The 19,897-nt window shown below is 43.8% G+C and overlaps 1 protein-coding gene across 2 annotated transcripts in view; it reads right to left on the bottom strand.

The window, feature by feature from the left end:
- Positions 1-19,897, bottom strand: part of pag1 (phosphoprotein membrane anchor with glycosphingolipid microdomains 1) — a 60,519-nt gene that overhangs the window by 27,673 nt on the left and 12,949 nt on the right. The window contains exon 2 of one of the 2 annotated variants that reach the window (XM_084919968.1): positions 14,280-14,316. The exons of the other annotated variant lie outside the window; for it this stretch is intronic. The gene's annotated coding sequence lies outside the window, so the exon portion shown is untranslated. The remainder of the gene's footprint in view (positions 1-14,279; positions 14,317-19,897) is intronic. 2 annotated transcript variants of the gene reach the window in all.

Here is a 19,897-nt window from a genome sequence, read left to right on the forward strand (position 1 = left end):
GGATGTGATGCGACATTGCCGTGTTTCTTTTGTCTCACCCCTGAAATACTGTGTTTACCAAATGTGCTCTAAAGCCATCTCGATAAAGTGGAAAGCAGCAATATGCTTGCAATGCCTCCCTTTGCTGGCATAATAGCATCAGAGTAATGTGGACATAGTTAAGGGAAACTGATGACCTCCTAGTCTTCCCAATCAGTGCAAATAACATTTGCATGCACGCACACACACATTAGTATACAGAAGCACGCATAGGCAGCATTATCATAATAAACACAGAGATGCATGCAGACACTCCTGCAGGCTGTGTGGAAGCAGAAAAAAAAATGCTCCATGAAATCCAAACACACTACTGAGCATCTTGTGACTTGACCGGAGGGCCATTTGCTCGGTGGAGGGGGTGAGATAGATGGGGGAGGGGAGGAGAAGGATGGGGGACTGATGTCAAGGGTTAAGAATTAAAGATGAAAAAGGGAAAAAGAAGCAAAACAAGTGTACGGTGTAGAAAAAAGAAAAAGATGTAGAAAAACCGCAGCTACTAGAAGAAATAAAGAAGGGGGAGGAGTAAAATAAAAGCCGAGACAAAAATACATGGCGGCAAAAAGCAGAAAGACCGCATAGGCAAGCAGTAGTTCACTGTGACACACACACACCCATCCCCAGAGAGGGTAGATGAAATACAACTCCCCAACAGGATGCAGTGCAACAAGGGACCCTGCCCCTGACTGAGACAATGCAATTAAATGCACGCACACATGCACAGAAACGCCTGCAGGTGCTGCAGGATCTGCTTACTCAAATCCATCACTGCAACTGAAGAAACCGTCAAGTTTCAGTTCGGGAAAGTGTGTGTGTGTGTGTGTGTGTGTGTGTGTGTGTGTGTGTGTGTGTGTGTGTGTGTGTGTGTGTGCGTGCAGTACAGGCCTCGCACAGTCTAATTCACTGATCGCTGCATACGCCCGCATGAGCCAAAGCAATGGTGCGTCCCCATGAAAACAGGTGCTTGCGATCAAGAGACATAAGAGTGTTGCCATGGCAACACCAGCCATCCTAAGGGTTAATGGTTTTAGTCTGAGAAATTGATCTACCCTCCCTAAATGGGGAAATTGAAACTGCATAATTTAGCAAGGCTGCCTCATTTTCTCTCTCTCATATTACAAATTTGCGTGCGTGCGTGTGTGTTTGTTATAGATTCATCCACAAGATGACGACCCTCCTTCTTACAAGATGCAGTAACTATATCTGCTGGCGGTAGCATTCACAATCATTTCCCACCGGGGACATGTAAGTGAAATATGAAGCATGTAAACGTTTTGTAATGATCCAAAGAGATTAAAGGAAATGCACAAAGGTGCAAAACCAACCAATCTTACATTGTCTAAGTCCACAGGGTTACATTTACACATATATCTTCTTTTTTAACTTTCTTATACAGAATCTTAAGAAAAAAGGGGGCTAATTTTAACAGTTCACTGCCAACTCCCTTCTTCCTGAATCCCAAACAGCTGCAGGGCTACAGAAACAGCAACATGTGTCTTAAGCTTTCACCAGAAATGACACATCTTCTCTCTCCCAAAGCTTTTCCCTGACCTGTCCTGACCTCGCGGAGCCACTGCAGTCCACAGAGGCTCTGGGCATATGTGCGAGGATTGTGTAAACATGTGCGCGCGTCTGTAAAATCTGCCTCCACTTAATGTCACACTACCCCATGGGAAAAGCCACATTTCCTGCCTTCCTGTGCCAGTTTTCCGTGGTGACCCCAAAGTCTTTTTAGAGGCCCAGGGAGATTTCTTTCAAACGCACTCGGAAACGCAGCTGAACCAGAAGCTGCCGGGCTCTAATTGGATGGGCAATAAGCATTGATTTGATTGCCTGGCTGGATAACCTCTGGCATTCTGGGAGCTAACAAAACATGTTTTCTTTGTGGCAAAGGGAAGATCTCAGGTTCACAAACTGTATCCTGAGCAAAATTCACACATTTTTGCCATCAGAGGTAGACTATCCTCCCCCTTTTCTTACTTTATCTGCTCCTTTATCTTCTTCTTCTCCTTTTCTTGCCAAAGCCCCAGGCAGCTGCTCTGCATGTAAATCATTAGGACTCGAGTCCGTGAGCGTTTGTTCAATTAACCTCAACAATGTGTGTCTGTGTGCAGCACGGAAAACACAAACTATTAAAAGAATATTCACTCACAAATACTGCAAGCATCTCGATTTCACTTCTGCTTCGTTTCCTCCCTTTCCTTCCCTTCTTTCCTCCTCATGGTGAACAGCTTTCTCGACCTCGCTCAGTTGCCTCCTCCTACATGCGATTAATCTTTAGCTTTCCACTGTTTTTCTCTCACACACACACACTTCTGCTGAAAAGCAGAAGTGTACTCTTGCTGTCAAAAACATCACCTATCTGTAACATATACTGTAACTGTCTGCTGCCCTAAACTCCCCTCTGAATGTGACAAACGCGTGCTTGTGGTTTTTTTTGCTTCCCTGCAGGAAAAAGCAAACTGAAATTTCAAGAAGCAAGCTACAATCTGCACCACAAGCCTCCACGCGCGCCTCGACAAAGCAACTTTTATTATCCCCGCTCGGGCATTAAAGACGTCTGCCGTTGTTTCAAATTGATTAGCTCGGTGTCGGCGATGCTGCGCGCCTAATAATAAGATGCTGAAGCACAAAAACAACTTTAGTAATTGTGCAGCCGACCAGCTTACAGCAATTAAACAAACCAGCCGGGCGTGTCATCCAAATATGTAAATGGAGGCATGCTGCCTTTAATGAAAACAAAAAAAAAGGAGATGGATTGTTTTAACGATTTCAGGGATTGTCACTCACATCGTAAGTGACCTTCTTGGCAAACACTGACGGGGGGCTGGAGGGGCAGAAGGAGGGTGGGGGGATTGAACTGTTGAACTCTGGGAATTTGAGGAGGGACAGCCTGGATGTGGGCTGTAAAGTGTGCCTGTTTTTGTGTGTGCAAACATGTGCCGTGGCTTGTTTTGACTCCTGCTCCCGGCCCAGAAATTAGGAAATCAGATTTATTCAACTCCGAACGACCGCATGCATAAAATTTCTCCATCACTGTCATCCCCAGATGAAGATTATCACCGGGGGCGAGCGAGGAGTAGATATGACCGCATCATTATTCAGTGGCATTGGCCCTTTATGTGTTGAATAGCTGCCAAGATAAAGGGATTATCAGGGTGGATGGAATAGGATGAAGGGTGCTCTGTGTGTGTGTGTGTGTGTGTGTGGGGGGGGGAAATCCACTGAGGTAATTCATTCTAAAAGCTGCTAATGATATGCAACAGATGCCTGTTCTCGCTCCGGCGAACGTGCGCACACACAAACCCATGCACATTTATCACACTGAGGTGACACATGGACAACCCAGACGCACACTTTCACTGTCAAAGATGCGAGCAGCCACAGATGTAATTCTTTCTTCTTCAAAGCCTTGAAACCACTCTCCGAAGCTGCCGCTGCTTCTGCTCTGAAAATTGCCACATGCCACTTCATTTATCTCCCCCTGTGACACCAACCCTTTTGGACAAAAGACACAGGCCAAAAAAAGGATTAACGGAGGTGTGAGCCTGCGACTGAAATGGAAATGTGATCCATCTTTACAAGGCTCGGACAACAGCAGGGGCGGGTTTATTAGATGACCCAGACGGTGCTATTGGTGGTGGTGGGGTGGGTCTGAGCCTCTCTAAAGGCTTCTATAACACATTGGGGCTTAAGTAGAAAGTCTGCTTTGCTAATTGGTATACGTGTGCGCTTTGAAAGGAGTACTAGGAGGTGTGCTGTCATGGCCTCTGACCTTTAAGAGCAACACATTTTTCAGACATGCTTTAACAGGCTGGTAATTTTCACACAAATGCACGTACGAGCCTTTTCCAACCCTTTCCGGCTCTGCTGGTTTTACCCCCTCATCCACATCCTATGTTTTGTCTTTTTCCCCCCCAGTTTCCTGCCATTTATATCCCTGCTCTTGTCCACTCTTAGTCCCATTTGTCTACCCCGGCTTTTAACAATTTGCGGTTAAACCTTTTCGGCTGCACTTTCAGAAGCCTCGTCCCTCTTTGGAGCTCGCCATCGCATATTCAACACGTCTTCTAGCTGGACCATAAAGATATGGTAAAATATGGAAGCCTGCAGGAACTCAAAGGGCACATCTACAATCAGGAGCAGCCGGCAGGTGGGGAGTGGGGGGTGGAAACAAATGGCAACCCCCATCCTACCCCCCATGCCAAGCAGGGGGGAAGGATGCTGCAAGACGTGGCAACCTTCAGACGGCTATCTTCAGATTTCTGTTTAAATTCAAGCAGCACACGCCTGAGCAACACACGAAGATTGCAACAGCACAGACGCAGCTCTGCCTTCACCGTTTTCACAATTCCATTTGATTTCTCATTTCACAGACCAGAGGTTATTCCATTTTTCATAGTGGTGAGCGGAGAGGGGACTTCCAAACAGAGAGTAGGAAAATCAAAAGCAGATATGGAGAGAATATGCACAAAATTATTGTTTTTGTTAACAAAGTCTATATTTTTTGACTTTTTGGGAAATATGCTTATTCACTTGTGACTCTTGTGTCTTTATGGTAAACATAAAGTCCTTACACTTTCAACCTGACACTGCCGGAGGTTTCTTCCTGTTAAAAGGAAGTTCTTCCTTCCCATTGTCGCCAAAGTGCTTACCTTACAATATTAAGCACCTTGAGACAACTGTTGTTGTGAAATCTGTTCGTAATTCAGTCAAAAGACTGAGACACAGCTACCTGCTGAGCGTTTAACATGATGCCGCTTGTCTACGAACCGGTTGAGGAGGTGATGATGACAGGGTGTTTGTAGGCCCTGTGAAGTTCTTTAATACACTACTCACAGTGAAACTTTATAAAATATGCACAGTGTAATCAAAACAGGAACCTTTGTTGAGACTTTGAGGTTTTAAAACACTTTTACTTACCAATATTTCTAACCTAGGTAGTTGCAGCAGGCTGCCTGCAGCCTCCAGCAGAGACTTAATTATGCTCTGAACGTAACAGGCACAACTGAAGCCAAAAACTGCATAATCCCACTGCTGAACCCTGTGTCGTCAACACACTATTGCTCAGCTACATGAACTAGAGGGCCAAAGCGTGTATAATAAATATGTAACATGGTAGAATATTTATTTACAAAGCAGCAGTGGCTGCCACAGCCCTTCTCAAATCAGTTAATGGGGGCGGCTCTGTGTGTCCCCAGGGAGGGCTGAAAACCAAATGAACCAGCTGAATGTGCATCAGAGCAGTAAACAGGATGCCGGCTGGTGGCAGAAAATCTGCTGTCAGTCACACACACACACACACACACACACACACACACACACACACACACACACATAAAGCCACACTCGGGAATTTAGACTCAAAAAATACACCGAAAATGGTCACGCACACAGAGTCATTGGAATAGAGATGAACCAATTAGCAAGTGGCAGACATCAGTGTGACAGAACGAGGTGGAGGCAGAGAGGAGTGAGTGATGAGAAAGAATATATTAGAGCGCGCTCAGTGTGCGGGCAGCCGGCCGAGAGGAAAATGCAAGTGAGGCACCTTCACACTCTGACACTTTCAAGGAAGCTGAGGTGGCCAGTGGCAAATCCACCCTGACGCAGTGGGTGGATAATGTGGCAAGATGTGATGTGAGCAGAGAGCAGGACACACACAGAGGTGAGACTCACTGATATTATTCACAGACGCGTACGGACTGAGAAAGGTGAAACGTGGAGGAAAAACCTGTTTTATACCATCAGAACTGCTTAGTGGAGAGTCCCTAGCTTACAAAACTACATCTCCCACACCTTTCTTACTTTGCTTCAGGGTGGTGCTTCATATAGGAATGCAGAGCCTGCAGACTTTAAGTCAAATCAGGCCGTATAAACTGTACCTTAACCCGAAATCACAGCAGTATGTTTAGGGAGGCCAACAAATTTTGATGATAATTATTATGGAGAAAAAAAATATTAAATGCATGTTTTTAGCACGGTGATGCAGACACCTTCTTGCCTGACAGGAAGAAGATCCTGTGAGGCCGGTTTCTCTATGCTTGTGTGGGTTGTCTCCACGTACTCTAGCAGTCCAAAGAGATGCACGGGTCAGGTTAATTGTCTGCTGAGTGTCAGCATGAATGCTTGTCTGTCCTTCCAGGGTCTACCCTGCCTTTAGTCCTATGACAGCTGGGAACGCTTACATCCACCTGCAACTTGACTTGAATATGAAGATGGATGGATATTTTTATACCAAATGAAGCACTTATTGTTTATCTACTCAGCTGTGATAGTTTTCTGCCACAGGTGCTCAGAATAATCTAAAAAACAAAGCCAAAGGTGCATAATGGACACCATTTTTTCTGAGGGGCAGTTACACATTACATATTTTATTTATGTAGTGATGCATCCAGGTTTCTCCTGGTATGTGGAACGGCAAATGACTTGACTAGTTCTTTCTTTTAGAGGACGTGTGGATGTTTTATCACTAAGCTGATGTTGATTTTTAGCACACCTGACATGTTCACCAGGTAATATTCCCTAATTGATGGATGATCGAATGCTACCTGAAGTAAACGTTTGTAAAATTGTGTGTGGGTGATTATATGAAAATTGTTTTGTACCTGATGAAGGTGAGTAGTCTGAAGCTTTGTGACTCAATAAAATAGTGGTAAGTGGGAGAGTGTGCAGAAGTTAAAGTTCTAAGACTTGTGCAAACTCCTCTACGCGCACAGACGTCAGAATGCACACTCCTCTCGAGTGCCCCTTAAAATCAAGAGCCCTTACAATACAGCGTTTGTAAACGACCTCTCAACGCTCCTGACCGCCAACTCATATTAGACCATTAGCAGTGCCCTGGAGACTTAACACACTGCACAACAGAACCACTCTACATCGCCCCGACCCCACCAGTGCTGCTGATGGAGATTTTATTTCTTGTTGACATCACCCGGGGTGAAACGCGTAATACATACGACACGGTATGGTGCTAAAGCTTTATGACTTCCTGAGTGTCTAGCAGTTATTGTAAGCCAGACTATCAGGACAGACAGGATGCTTAGTGTAGCTCTGAAGCTTTTCCCAAAGGAGGAAGTCAATTAAAGAAAAGCCAACACGATCTCCTTAAAAAGAAGCTGAGTGAACGAAAGCATCTCTTGGATTTCTTTATCTCCTGCAGACTTTAAAAACAAAAGACCCTAAATACCATGAAAATGCAATTCAAAAGAAAGCATGCGATCTGAAGATTAAGAGGGAGATAGAAAAGGCACCCAGTCTGCCGTAAGCTGACGCAGCAAGGAGCACAAAATCATCTCTTGAGGAGGAATTAACAGCGTGAACAAGGCCACAGACGAGATTGCAGATAAGCTGCTTTGGGTACAAAAATGACATTTGCAATCCCCTGACTTCCTACAACAAATTTGTTGTGTAATACTTTCCTAGAAGCCTCCATTAGTAGACCGAGCATGGAAGGATGACAAATCAAGAACTTTAATTCCAAATGTAATTTTTAAATAAACCCCTATGCTACAAATAAACACCACATTCCCAGAATTCAGTTAAAGAGTCCATCGGGATGTGCGCTCGGTTGTGTGTAAGTAGGGCTTCACTTTCCAAATGTTTTCCAGAGAGACCTTTGAGAATATCACGGACGCAAATGCCTTCCCAGGCGCTCCAGCACAGGATTCGAAGAAACAGAGAGAGGGATTCCCGTGAGGAATGCCTGGAATGTAAACAGGCCACCCACGCAAAACGAAATCACACATCCTTTTCTCTGCATCAGAGGCCGTGAGATGACGGCCTCAGCTGGAAAAAGATGCCCCAGAGAGCAGTGCAGTTTGTCCTTCTGGTTTACCCCTTTCATCCGCACACATCCCTCCAAAATAAAAAATAAAAAAAATCCCATGAATGCAAATGCATGCTGGGAAATGTGTCGACCTTCATCCTTTCATTGCAGCAAACACACTCTGTGCAAAGTGTTGCAGAGTTATGGTCAAAATGCTAAAACTTAGAAGAAGAGCTCTCGTAATCTCGCCTACACACAAACTATATACACACAAGAGGCAGCTGTAATTAGAGTGCAGTGGTCAGCCGTCAAAATTTGAAGCTTTCTTTATGAACCCTCCCTGGTTTTAACACCTTCTCAGCCATATGACACCGCTGCTGTTATTAGTCCTATGGCCCACATAACCACCTGCTCCAGAAATGACTTTCTGGGTCGCCGGGGGATTACTGTAGGGCTAATGCAGCAGCACACCAGCAGTCCTGGGGGCCACAAATGGGTCAAATACCGCTTGCTTCATTTCAACAGCATCATAAACAATAAAACGTGCAACAGTGACACTCAGAGCTCCTTCCTTTGAGACCTGAAATCCACCAGGGGGCTCTGTGCAATTAATTAGTAGGAGCGAATGTAGGCAACCAAAAGTAAACAGTGGCTAATTTCCTGTGTTTTAACTTCTCGTGGCCTTGCTCAGTGGCTATTCCTGCTGTTTAGCCGAGCGGCGTTAGCCACCGCCCCGCCCCCCGTGCATGTGGCCGTGACAGTTATTGTTCTGCTGCAAGGCCGCTAACAAACAGCCAGCTGGAGCCCATGTTGTTGTGACTAAATGAGCCACAACTGCCTTTAAAAAAATCCACAACAACCCGGCAAGCGTTTGAAGTCGCCCGCCAGCGAAAGGGTGGATTCCTTATTGTTTAAAACTGGAGATTCCTTCTTTAGCAAGGAGGGAAACCATGTTTTCATTTCAGCTTTCATGTCCTTTTTATAGAGTGTTTTGTCTGCTATGAAAGTGCTGACACATTTGTTTTTAAAAAGAAAAAAAAACCTCAGGGGTGAGGAACAAGGAACAACATCTGAGGAAATACAAAAGGCGGAGACGATCGCATGAAGGCAGAGAAAGTAAAACGTATTTTTAACTTTAAACAGTTCATCTGGAGTGGAAAAACATGGCAGACTTACAGTGTGTAATGTTTAAGGCTTACTTAAAAGCTCCCTTTTCACTGGTTCCTATTTAGCACTAATTAAAAGGAGACTGGAGAAGTAAGCAACACGATAAAACAACACACATCCTATGGTAATAAAGGCCTTTGCTGCATGGTCATCGAGGACCATTAAATTATCCAGCCTGCATTAGTAAAAGCGTCCAGCTGAGAGGCCTTTCATGTCAAGCTCTCTTAAGGTAAAAGAAGTTAGAACAGATGTCTGGAGTTATTCCAAAAGGCCACCAGCTGATCTTCAAAGATGAACTGACTACTGAGCTGCCGAGCACCTCAATCTATAACGCCCCTCGAAGGAAAGTGTAGACTTTAAAGCTGCAAGAAAAACACTGGATGCTTTACACACTTAGAAAAACACAAGTGAACACAGACAAACTCGTGATGACCAAATAACTGGTTGACACATTGAGCTGTTGGTCCACATGATGGTTTGGTAATGAGCTCCGTGGCCTGATTCTGAGATTTAGTGACTGGAGCGTGACACCGTTTCTGGGGGAATGTGGATTTTATTGATTTTGAAGTTTGAAGTCAAAGCAAAGACGAGGAAGTCCTCGAGTGGAAACTGATGTGTGACATATGTTACAACCTGGACTCGAACACGCAAGAAAATGAGATTCATTAAACCAGTGACCCATGAAGAGGCGCCGCCGGAGATGCAACTGCACTCACTAGTCCATGAGCCACCCGTCTTACTGTTGACTGTCATTAAACTTTCATGGGTTTTTCCCATTTTAATCTTTTTAAAATGATTTCTTATGAGCTATTTGGTGTTATCTTAATGTGGTTATTATATCTTTCTATTTTTAAACTCGTGCTTTCTGTTCTGTATGTTTTTATAATGTTACTCCATCTACATCGACTCCTTTTTAAATGTGCTGTTTGAATAAAAGTGACTACCATTAAATACTGAATATGCTATCTGCAAGTGTTATTCTCAGCTTTAATGGCTAAACATCTGTCAGCGTCTAGCCTTACACAGACTAAATTATTGAACTGAACTGGAAAAATAATAATAGGTAATGAAAATAATGCAATTAGTTACAGTCCTTTAAACAACAGAAAAAATCCACAATGGACATTAAGAATAAATGCAAAACAAAAAAAGTGCAGTTTGTACTTCAGAACATTAATGTTTTCAATATACCAATATACTCGTTCTTTATATTTTGAGAGAAATACGAGAGAGGTGGTGTGATTTATTGAAACGTGCAAACATACGGAGTTTGTACAATTTTAACAACTCTCTTTGGCTTCCTGAAGGACTTTTAAAGATCTTTTTTTGATGTTGGCTGACTTTTGTTTCATTTTCTATCAAAATGATCCCACGCTGCTTCAATAATCTCGAGGTCCGGGCTCTGGGGAGGTCAATCCCACTGTGCATTTTTTCTACCTAGGTATGCTTTTAATGCACAGGCAGTGTGTTTGGGATCCTTGTCATGCTGAAAAATTAAGCTGCTGCCAATCAGACATTGTTCCAGCCCCAAACCATGACAGCCACCGTGTTTTACAGTTTCAGACCTCTTCCGTACACACAGATGGTGATCTTCAGTCCAGTTCTTGTAATTTGGAATACCGGTTTTCCTTCTTTAAAAATTGCTTCTTGACAGCCACCCTTCCACTGAGACTATTTCTAATGAGGCTCAGGTGAACAGTAGACGGATCAACTAAATGTCCAGATCTCACAGGAATGTCAGATACTGTTGATCTGCCTAGATAGTTTTTTTTAAAGCCTGACACTTCTTCTTTTGTCCTCCACTTTCCAGTTTTTAAGGACACACTGTGCCGAGAACTCAGAATATCACTCTGAAAGTCACCGTGTTGGTGCAAAGAATTCTCTTTTCTATCTGTCAAACTGTGGATCTTTATCATTTTCATAGATTCAACTAAAGGAATAGGAACATAGTGTGTTTCGTGACAGGCTGCTAATAACAAGGTGACTAAAGATACTATTTAAAATTGATTCTTTGGTAAATTGTCTGTGATGTGTAGACATTACACCAGCTCATACTTTGAGGCAGGTGCCTTCGCTATTCATAGGTCAGAAGACTTTTGCATAGTATTGTGTGTTATGTGAAAAAATCATCAGTTAAACATAGTATGACACATTTAAGTCTCCTAAGATTTATATATGAAACAAAAACATTCACAATTGGATGGAAGGAAAAATTCTCCTCCACAGGGATCAGCTGAGTGATGTAATCAAGTACTACACCCCGTGTGCAGTCACATATGTGTGAACATGCACGCTGCATAACAAACAACCAGGGATCAAGAATAGCTTGTTAACATCCCATCTTATGTTCAGAGGTCGAAAAAAAAAACACTCTCCCCGGGTCTTATTATCGCCTGGCACGCTGCCTTGCACCAAAGCAGCGTGTCCCAATAACAGGCTATAAAAATGACAATGCGCATCGACGGCCTCAGAGACACTCGGGGAGACGCTCCAGAGGATATAAAGCAACCTTGAAGTGTGACGCTGTGGCGCATGAGAGATGACACATCCACAAGCGCGTACATGCTCCCGCAGATGCAATACATATCGATAATCCCAGACGACTGGCTGGCTTTGTACGTCAGCGGCGTGTGTCTGGGGCGTGTGTGTTTATGTCTAAGTGCGGGGTTGGCCGCATGACAAATCTGCAAAGAGCAGAATGTATGAACGTCGTGAGAGTTACAGGTCACTAGAAGAGCATTAGCATAATCCTATGATAAGTCACGAGTAACTACATAGTAATTATGTAATTATTAGAGGGTTTAAACCTATGTTTAGCCACAATATGACGTGCATTCAATTATCTGTCATGTGCAAACACAGGCAGCTTGGTCAGTATCTGTGAGGCTTACCTAAGTAAACAACTCTCTATGCAGGGTTTATCTCCAGGACAAAACATTAAATGCTGCTAACATTTGGTGTAATCAAAAGAAGGCTTTCATAAAGCAACACTCATGTTGTGTAGTAAAGGCTTTTGTGTTGTTTGTGTCTGTCACCAGGTAGACTGTGACTAAAGAGGCACCAGCTGCTTTGGATGCCGCAGGAACGAGTCACTGACTGCAACTGAGCAATGAAGTTTCGCTGGCTCTCTAAATCACAGATACACACACAATACAGAAGCAAAGTTATGTGTGTACGCGTGGGGTGTGTGTGTGTGTCGGTCATCCTGCTCATTCGTTGTAATTCTCCCATAATCCTTTACTCTGCAAAATGACACAGCTGCCAGACATATCCTCTTTGCTGGCGCCTCAAACCTCCACTTCTTTCCTCTCTCTCCCACTCTCTTTATATGACACACACACACACACGCACACACACACACTGTGACACACACGTATTTCACAACCATCAACCATGCACAGAGATTATCTTGACGATTACATGATCAGCATCATGTTAACTCGTGCACTTTACAGTAAAAGCATGACACAACTATTTCTGTGATTCGCAGTGCACAAAGACGTGCCTCCGTCACCATGACAACACTATTCCTGGAAACAAACAGGATCTCCATTCCTGATGCATTTATGATTCCTCGTCTGCTAATTGTTAAAAGAAAAGACACCAGTTGGGGCAGGATGATAAAACAGCGCGCTGGCTTCCTGTTTGTGAGGACAGAACACACCCTGTTTACACAGCGAGCGCACAAAACTGCTTCCTAATCCCCCACATGGCTCGGTGCTGGACTCGTGGAGTGGGTTTTTGAGAAGCACCTGCTGGGGACTTATCAGCTCAGTTTAAAAAAAAAATCTCACCTGATTTTGAAATCGGGTTGCATCACGCTCAAAAGGAGACAGTTCTACAAGATGTCGAAATAATGGTGCAACACACACATACTTTGAGAAATCTTTAAGATGATCCTGGCAGAGGGAGCAAAGCAGCATCTTATGTGCGGATGAAAAAGAAAACTGCGGTGCAACAGCTTGCAGCTTAGCAATGAGCAAAAAAGCAGAAGGTTGAAGCTAAATGAAAGGTGCTAGAGAAATGCGGTCAGCCTATTCTAACCTAGTCTATTTAGAAGGGAGAATTTAGCTTCTGTATTACATATATATCTCTAGCAGCATTGCTAAGTAGCAGTAGTTAACGATATGAGCCTCAGGGGCTAGAATGGCAACAGCTGTACTTCCATCTCAGCTGACTAACGCACCGGTAGGCCCTGTGGTAGTTTCAGATCTCATTCTCGTTGTAGGCTCTCCATCTCAATCTCAGTGGCTGCTTTGAAAGTGATGATGTTATAATAATCACAATCGACTGAAATTTAATTTCTTGTGACACCCTGATGAGTATAGGAGCAGTTTGGGAGGTTTTAGACTTGCGCAGAAATGGATAATCAGAGCCAAAAAAGACAAAACAAAAAAAAGAAATCCAAAGAAAATGTAACTACCAAAGGTCCTGGACCCGATTTATCCCACTGAAAGTGCTGGTGGCTAAAGTGACCCTAAAATCCTAAGAGCCCAGCACAAGAAAGCTTCTTAGTTTGCATGACGTGGGCAGAAAAGCGGTCCTATCGCTGCTTTTCACCTGGCAAAATTAATTTACAGCCTCTCTGATATAAGACAAAAGGGAACATATCAAACAAAAAGAGCAGACCAGAGATGTGGAGCACCCCACATGCCGCGCTGGCACTTTGGTGATGCCAGTCTGTCCGTCTATTCCCTAGCAACCCTGTAACCCGGGGCGACAGGGCCTCAGCAACAAACAGACAGACCAGAACTCCGCTTGCTTGTTGCCAAGAGGCTGATAATGCAGATCTTTTCAGATCTGCATACAACCACACACAATAGGAACACAAAGACAGGAACTTACACCTCCAGCATATGCATACAATATTACCATCATACTTCATCTATTCGCACTTGCATGCAGTCACACACAGTGTAAAGCAGGAATAGAGACATTATACATAAGCGATATGCTGCTTAGCAGCATAGCACGTTTTTCCTGGTTTAATACATCCACAATATTAATGATGATGGCATTTGTTAAGTTGAATTGATAGAGACAGAGACATGCTCGTGTCACGCATTCTGGTTTGAATTATTAAAGCTGTCAAACTTTGCACATCCACACATAAAAAAACATTTGTGGGGAAAACTTTTTGCAGGAAAGAGTCTAATGTCTCCATCTCTGAGCATTCACACAGATTCTTTGCCTGCACCGTGTGGGAAGGGTGGAGGTAGGGAGGTAGAGGGGTTACCGAGGAGTCTGCTAATTGGCAGGGCTTACCATTCTTCGAATGACTGAGTAACTGAAACAGTTAACATCCTACCTCAAGAGAGAAATGGATGAGCCTCGTCATTCATCACCTGTAAAACAAAAACAAGAGAAGACCGTGTTTGAGAGTCAACACACACGTCTGCCGGCAACATAATAAGAAAAAATAACCCCAGAATATGCAGAGAGCTCAGGAAAAGAGCAAGCACACTGTGTGATTCACGCAGGGATTCAACATCCACTTGAATGGCCTCCTCGCAAATTCTTGTTGATCGAATCTGAGCATGCTCGGTTGACAACGTCAAGTTAGGGAAGCACGAGGGGGATAACCCTGCTATAGAGGATAATGTGTTATATGCTCACTTCCAGCCCTTAGTGGATGCAACATAACAGGAGCAGGGGGGAGAAAGTGCTGAAAAAGCTCCCGTGTGAGGCGGCAGCGCAGACATCCGAGCAAATGGGATGTGAAGTTTCTGGAACAGTGTCTGTATTGCTGGGGGAACGCAGCAGTGGGGCTAAGCTCATGCAGCTTCTGTTTACTGACAGAATATAGGAAAGCACAGCGCTCACCTGCACCTATTAACTGATATTGCGTCGCAAGCACCCGTATCCAGCACAACTACGGAGCTTACAGATATTCTGCCATTAAGTCTGAAAGAACTGTGTGTGTAACAAGTATTGCAGAGTCATTAATAGTGTTCCTTTCACTGTTACAGCCTGTTTAATGAGAGGCCACAACCACGCTGTCTGAGTGATTAGTTACTGTGGCGGCTGACGGCCAGCACTTGTCTTTGTATGCTCAAAATATTTGGAGGGAAAAGGAGGTCTAACAGCGCGCCACGTACCTTCAATCATTCCAATACCAGCTTCTAGTCTACTTCCAGCCCCCTTTATATCGTCTAAAATGCTATAAAAACAAAAAATTTACAGGAATTCAAAATCAAAGAGCAACCTACACCCACAGGCACAGAGCCAGAAATATGTGTTCAGAAGCCAAACCCTACTAGCGTTGTTATTTTATGAGGTATTGTGTAGATGACAAGAGTCTAAAAATAACCTTCATAACGTGGCTGAAAAGAAGCTAATGTCCCAGCTTCATTTGTTGCTCTGAGTCAGGCTTTTAAATTCCCAGTTAATGACCTGTTTTTGAGCTCAGTGCCACCAGTTTCTCTTTCTCTCTCTGTCTCATATATCGTGTACATATACATACCCATACATATACATACATATATAGCATAATGATGTGCATAGGATCAATGATGGAAAGTGACTAATTATAGTGTGAATCGTCCCGTCCTGCGTCTCTCCTGCTGAAGGAGCCACCGCAGCCTGCTCTTTATCGAAGCCAACATAGCTGCTTAAAAAAACAAAACAGGCCAATTCACATTCTTTCTTACTGGTAGTGACAGGCTAGGAGGAAACAAATCTCTGAACATTTATTTAAATCTGACAAACAATGCAGAAGCTGAACACAATGGCATGAAGGGAATGAAGGGAGGATGTAAATAAAACAGCTGTAGGGGCAGATTAGTAGGCAGATTATTTTAGTGACCTTTGCGGTCAAACGGCAACACGATACTCTCTGTAACTTTTAGAGATGATGACATGGAGAGAGGTGAATTAAAGTATTAATGCCTAGAGATCGGTTTCTTGGTAAAATTTATATTCCCCAATCGGTTGGTGAATGGTTGCTGGAGGTTGATGGCAGCTGCTGTGAAATTTATTGTTTAAGTCCAAATCACACAGGTCTAGAGAGAAGTCAATGACACCCTGGCAACACCTGGTTGCTAGGGGAAAATGAATCTTCCCCAACCAGTTTGCAAGTGATTAATGAAGGTTACTGTCAGTTACGGTAAAGAGGTATGTGGTGCTGCACTGATAACCTCCCTGTGATTGCATTGGTTGCAAGCAGACTGCTGCAGTCACTTATTGCTAGCATGGAAGATGCAAACACGCTGAAAACTAGCTAAGTGGCAGCGGAACTTGAAGTTTTGAATGCAAATTGGAAACATTAAACGTTCATCTTCAAAGTAAAAGCTGTGCCTTTTGTAACATTGTTGTAGTTGCTGAGTTTTTGCTGACAAGCCTCCATCTTACACACAAATTAAGGGGAACTGCAGCACTGTGGGGGTGGTAAATCATAAGGAGGTTTTTTGGGTGCAGTGCCTTCTTTGTGATCAGTTTCACCCAGCGATAGCCTGCAACCTCCAGCAACCACTCTCCAACTGGTTGGGGAATACAAATTTTCCTTAGCAACCACAGGTTCCCAAGAGGTTGCCAACGGTTCTCTAAGCCTGTGTGACTGAAACCTAAAGTAAAATCCTGAATAAATAAGCGGAGAAACACAACAAATGCAGAAGCATCCACATCCATAAATTGTAATATCTTACATAAAAAATAAAATGCTGTTACTCATTTCACTAATTTGTGCTTTCCTTGTGTCCCCTGCCCTTAGTATGCTCTGTTAAAGGATGTCTAAATTGCTAAAATGCATCTGGAGCACAGAATACAGCAAGCCTGTATTACTACACAGAGTTTTTACGTTCAGCTCATAAAAGAGGCGTGGCACACAGCTGGGACATACGAACTGATTGGAGGACTGCCCTTTGAACAACTATTAGCGTTTTAGCGTTTTTAAGGTAGTCAAACTTTCTGCTCTTCACGACACGTGTGTGTCACACTAATTAAATGGTAAATGGTTTGTATTTGTATAGCGCTTTTACTAGTCCCTAAGGACCCCAAAGCACTTTACACAACCAGTCATCCACCCATTCACACACTGGTGATGGCAAGCTACGTTGTAGCCACAGCCACCCTGGGGCGCACTGACAGAGGTCTGTCTCATCATCTGCCTTGACTCTTCTATCCACAGGTTTCTGCCGGACACTGGCGCCACCGGGCCCTCTGACCACCACCAGTGGGCAACAGGTGAAGTGTCTTGCCCAAGGACACAACGACCGAGACTGTCCAAGCCGGGGCTCGCACCGGCAACCTTCCGATTACAAGGCGAACTCCCAACTCTTGAGCCACGATCGCCCCGTAATTAAATGTGACCCTGAGTACAAAACATAAAAAATGTCTTAAACACTTTTACACCTGAGATCATAAATCGATGTCGCTGTGTCAAACTACACAACTACAAAACAAGTCTGTCTCATCATCTGCCTCGACTCTTCTATCCACAGGTTTCTGTCTTGCTCTAGTGTCTCTCGTGAGTCAAGGAAAGGAATTGAGAAAGTGCAATTTGGGAAATGAGAAAAGGTTCAGATGGCAGGAGAAAAAGGTCAATGCGGGGGCACAAATGGAGAGTTTCAGTCACCAGAGCTTTCCAGATGGCTTCAACAGGAGTAAAGATTGGTCTCAGAAAGACATCGTGGTCAGCGGCACACAGTAAATGACCGTGATTCTTGTGCACTATTACAGGTCGGCGTCAGATGTGATCACACTGTCAGCAGTAACAACAACAACTTCAACAACTAGACAAAGAGGGTCATTTTTATTGCACATTACAAAGACGACCGCACATTTGAGAGCTCAGTAGGGGAAACACCATAAATACTGATATGGAAAAAAAGCTGATATGATCAGATAAGTTGTACTTTATGGTATTCACAACAAATGGGTGAATGGAAGTGTGGTGTACACCCAAAGATTAGGACAGGCCTGAATGCTTGACCTTTATATCTGGTGGCTTTGATACCCTGTAGGCGCATTTAGCTGGTTTGTTTCATATCACTACAAACTATGCTGAGCTGTGCCGAGTGCTCACCTTTAAACTTGGTGAAACCTTTCTATCCTTGCTGGACTGGTTTCTTCCAGCATAACAATCATGCACAGTCATCTTCACCAGATATCAACCCAACTGAACCTGAGGGAGGTTTTGAATCCAAGGTGTTAGACAGCACTTTAGCACCTTACGAGGAAATGTTCTTTGAAATAATGGTATTTTATCCCTCCAGTAGGATTACAGAGCATTGCAGAACCAACGAAAAGACACAAGCAGACTACACAAAAGTAAGGTAAGGTTGATGACTAAAAGGATAGGATAGGATAAACCAAAGGATGTAACGTTGTACAAAAAGGAATATCGATCACATAAAGTTTAAGAGACCTGTCTCTGACCCAGAGTTGGCACGCCCCCCTTTTTCAGCAGAAAAGGAATTTTCCCAAGTGAAGAGAAGTGACAGGTTTCGTATCTGTACCAGCGCTGTGCTACTCTGGTGTGGGGAAGAGAGACAAATTACCCATCGACCGGTCGAACTCTGCATAGTGACTAAATAATAATGAGATGGTAGATACAAGCAGTGAAAATGAGCTTCTTCTGCAGGGTAGCTGGACTCACCCTTAACAACAGATTGAGAAGTTTTATCAAGCCAAAGTGAGTAGACCAGCAGCTCCTTCACACTAAAAGGAGCCAGTTGATGTGGTTCAGGCATCTACATAAGACTAGAAGGCCTCAAAGCAGACCCAGGAAACACTGGAGACACTAAAACTCTCAGGAATGCTGTGGTATTCCTGGATTTCTCTGCCTAGACTGCTGCCCTGACGACCTGGATGGATGGACATGGATGGATGGATGGATGGATGGACGGACATGGATGGATGGATGGATGGATGGAGGGATTGAACTCCTATTATATTCCAGTCTGATCAAAAGTTGAGGTTCAACCGGGTTATGTACAGTTCTGGTACTTGCTTTGTTCTGTCTACCAGTTTTTCACCAACAGCTCCTCTGTACACTGACTAAATCTCTACAAGCTATAAAAGGTTGGAGCCTCACTTCAGGATTAGGAAAATTTTCCAGAAGGACCACGTCAGACTGAAAACATTTTCATCAGTGTGCTAGAAATTTCTAAGATCTGTTATGTCTAGCAAATCTGTCTCGTTTGGCCCATCTGAGAGTTGCCACTGGCTCTTATCCCCAGCTATAGTCTTTCATTTCTAAATTCCTCTGGATCAGCGAACACTCTTGAATCCATTTCTGAATGAGTCATACGCAAACCTCCACCTAAATTGCACCCTCTAATAAATTTCCACTGTTATCCCAAAGGGAGTCTTCATGTTTGAATTCCCCCCTTTGTTTAAGAGTGGTTGTAGGTTTCGTTTTTTCTTACAGAAACGGTGTCCCCTGGAGAATTGTTGTTCTGTTTTAGAAATTACTTCTCATTCCACAGCTTCATCCCGTACTCTGTCAAGTTGAAAGAAGACTGTGGAAAGCACTTTCCTTTACGTCTCTACCCAGGTTTCATCTTTTTCGCCTCTTTGCCGTCCTCTCCGCGCCCATTTTCCTCTTTCCTCTTCAGTACTTGCAACTCTTTTCATCTTCACCCCTCCTGTCTAATCCTCCCTTTTCTTAAACTTTCCTATCCTCCCATCATTTCCTCTCTTTTTTTTCTCCTCTCCTCAGTCCCTCAGTATCTGTATAGCTAAGGGGCCTGGCTCAAGTTCAAAACCTTTTTCATGTTGCTCTTTAGCGCAGCTCAGCAGAGCACCCTGCTGTGGTGGGTCTCCTTGCCTTTTTTCAAGCTCCCATCCCACATCTATTCCTCTCTTTGCCTCTCACTGGCACTCAGATCACTTCCTTTACCAGGAGCTAGAAGGTACACCGCTTTCATCTTCCCCTCCTTTTTTTCCTGCTCTTGTCAAAACTTCTACTTCCACTGTCTGAAGAAA

This window comes from Perissodus microlepis, chromosome 22, assembly GCF_051167445.1.
Source record: "Perissodus microlepis isolate ML-2025 ecotype Zambia chromosome 22, ASM5116744v1, whole genome shotgun sequence".
Lineage (NCBI taxonomy): Eukaryota > Metazoa > Chordata > Actinopteri > Cichliformes > Cichlidae > Perissodus > Perissodus microlepis.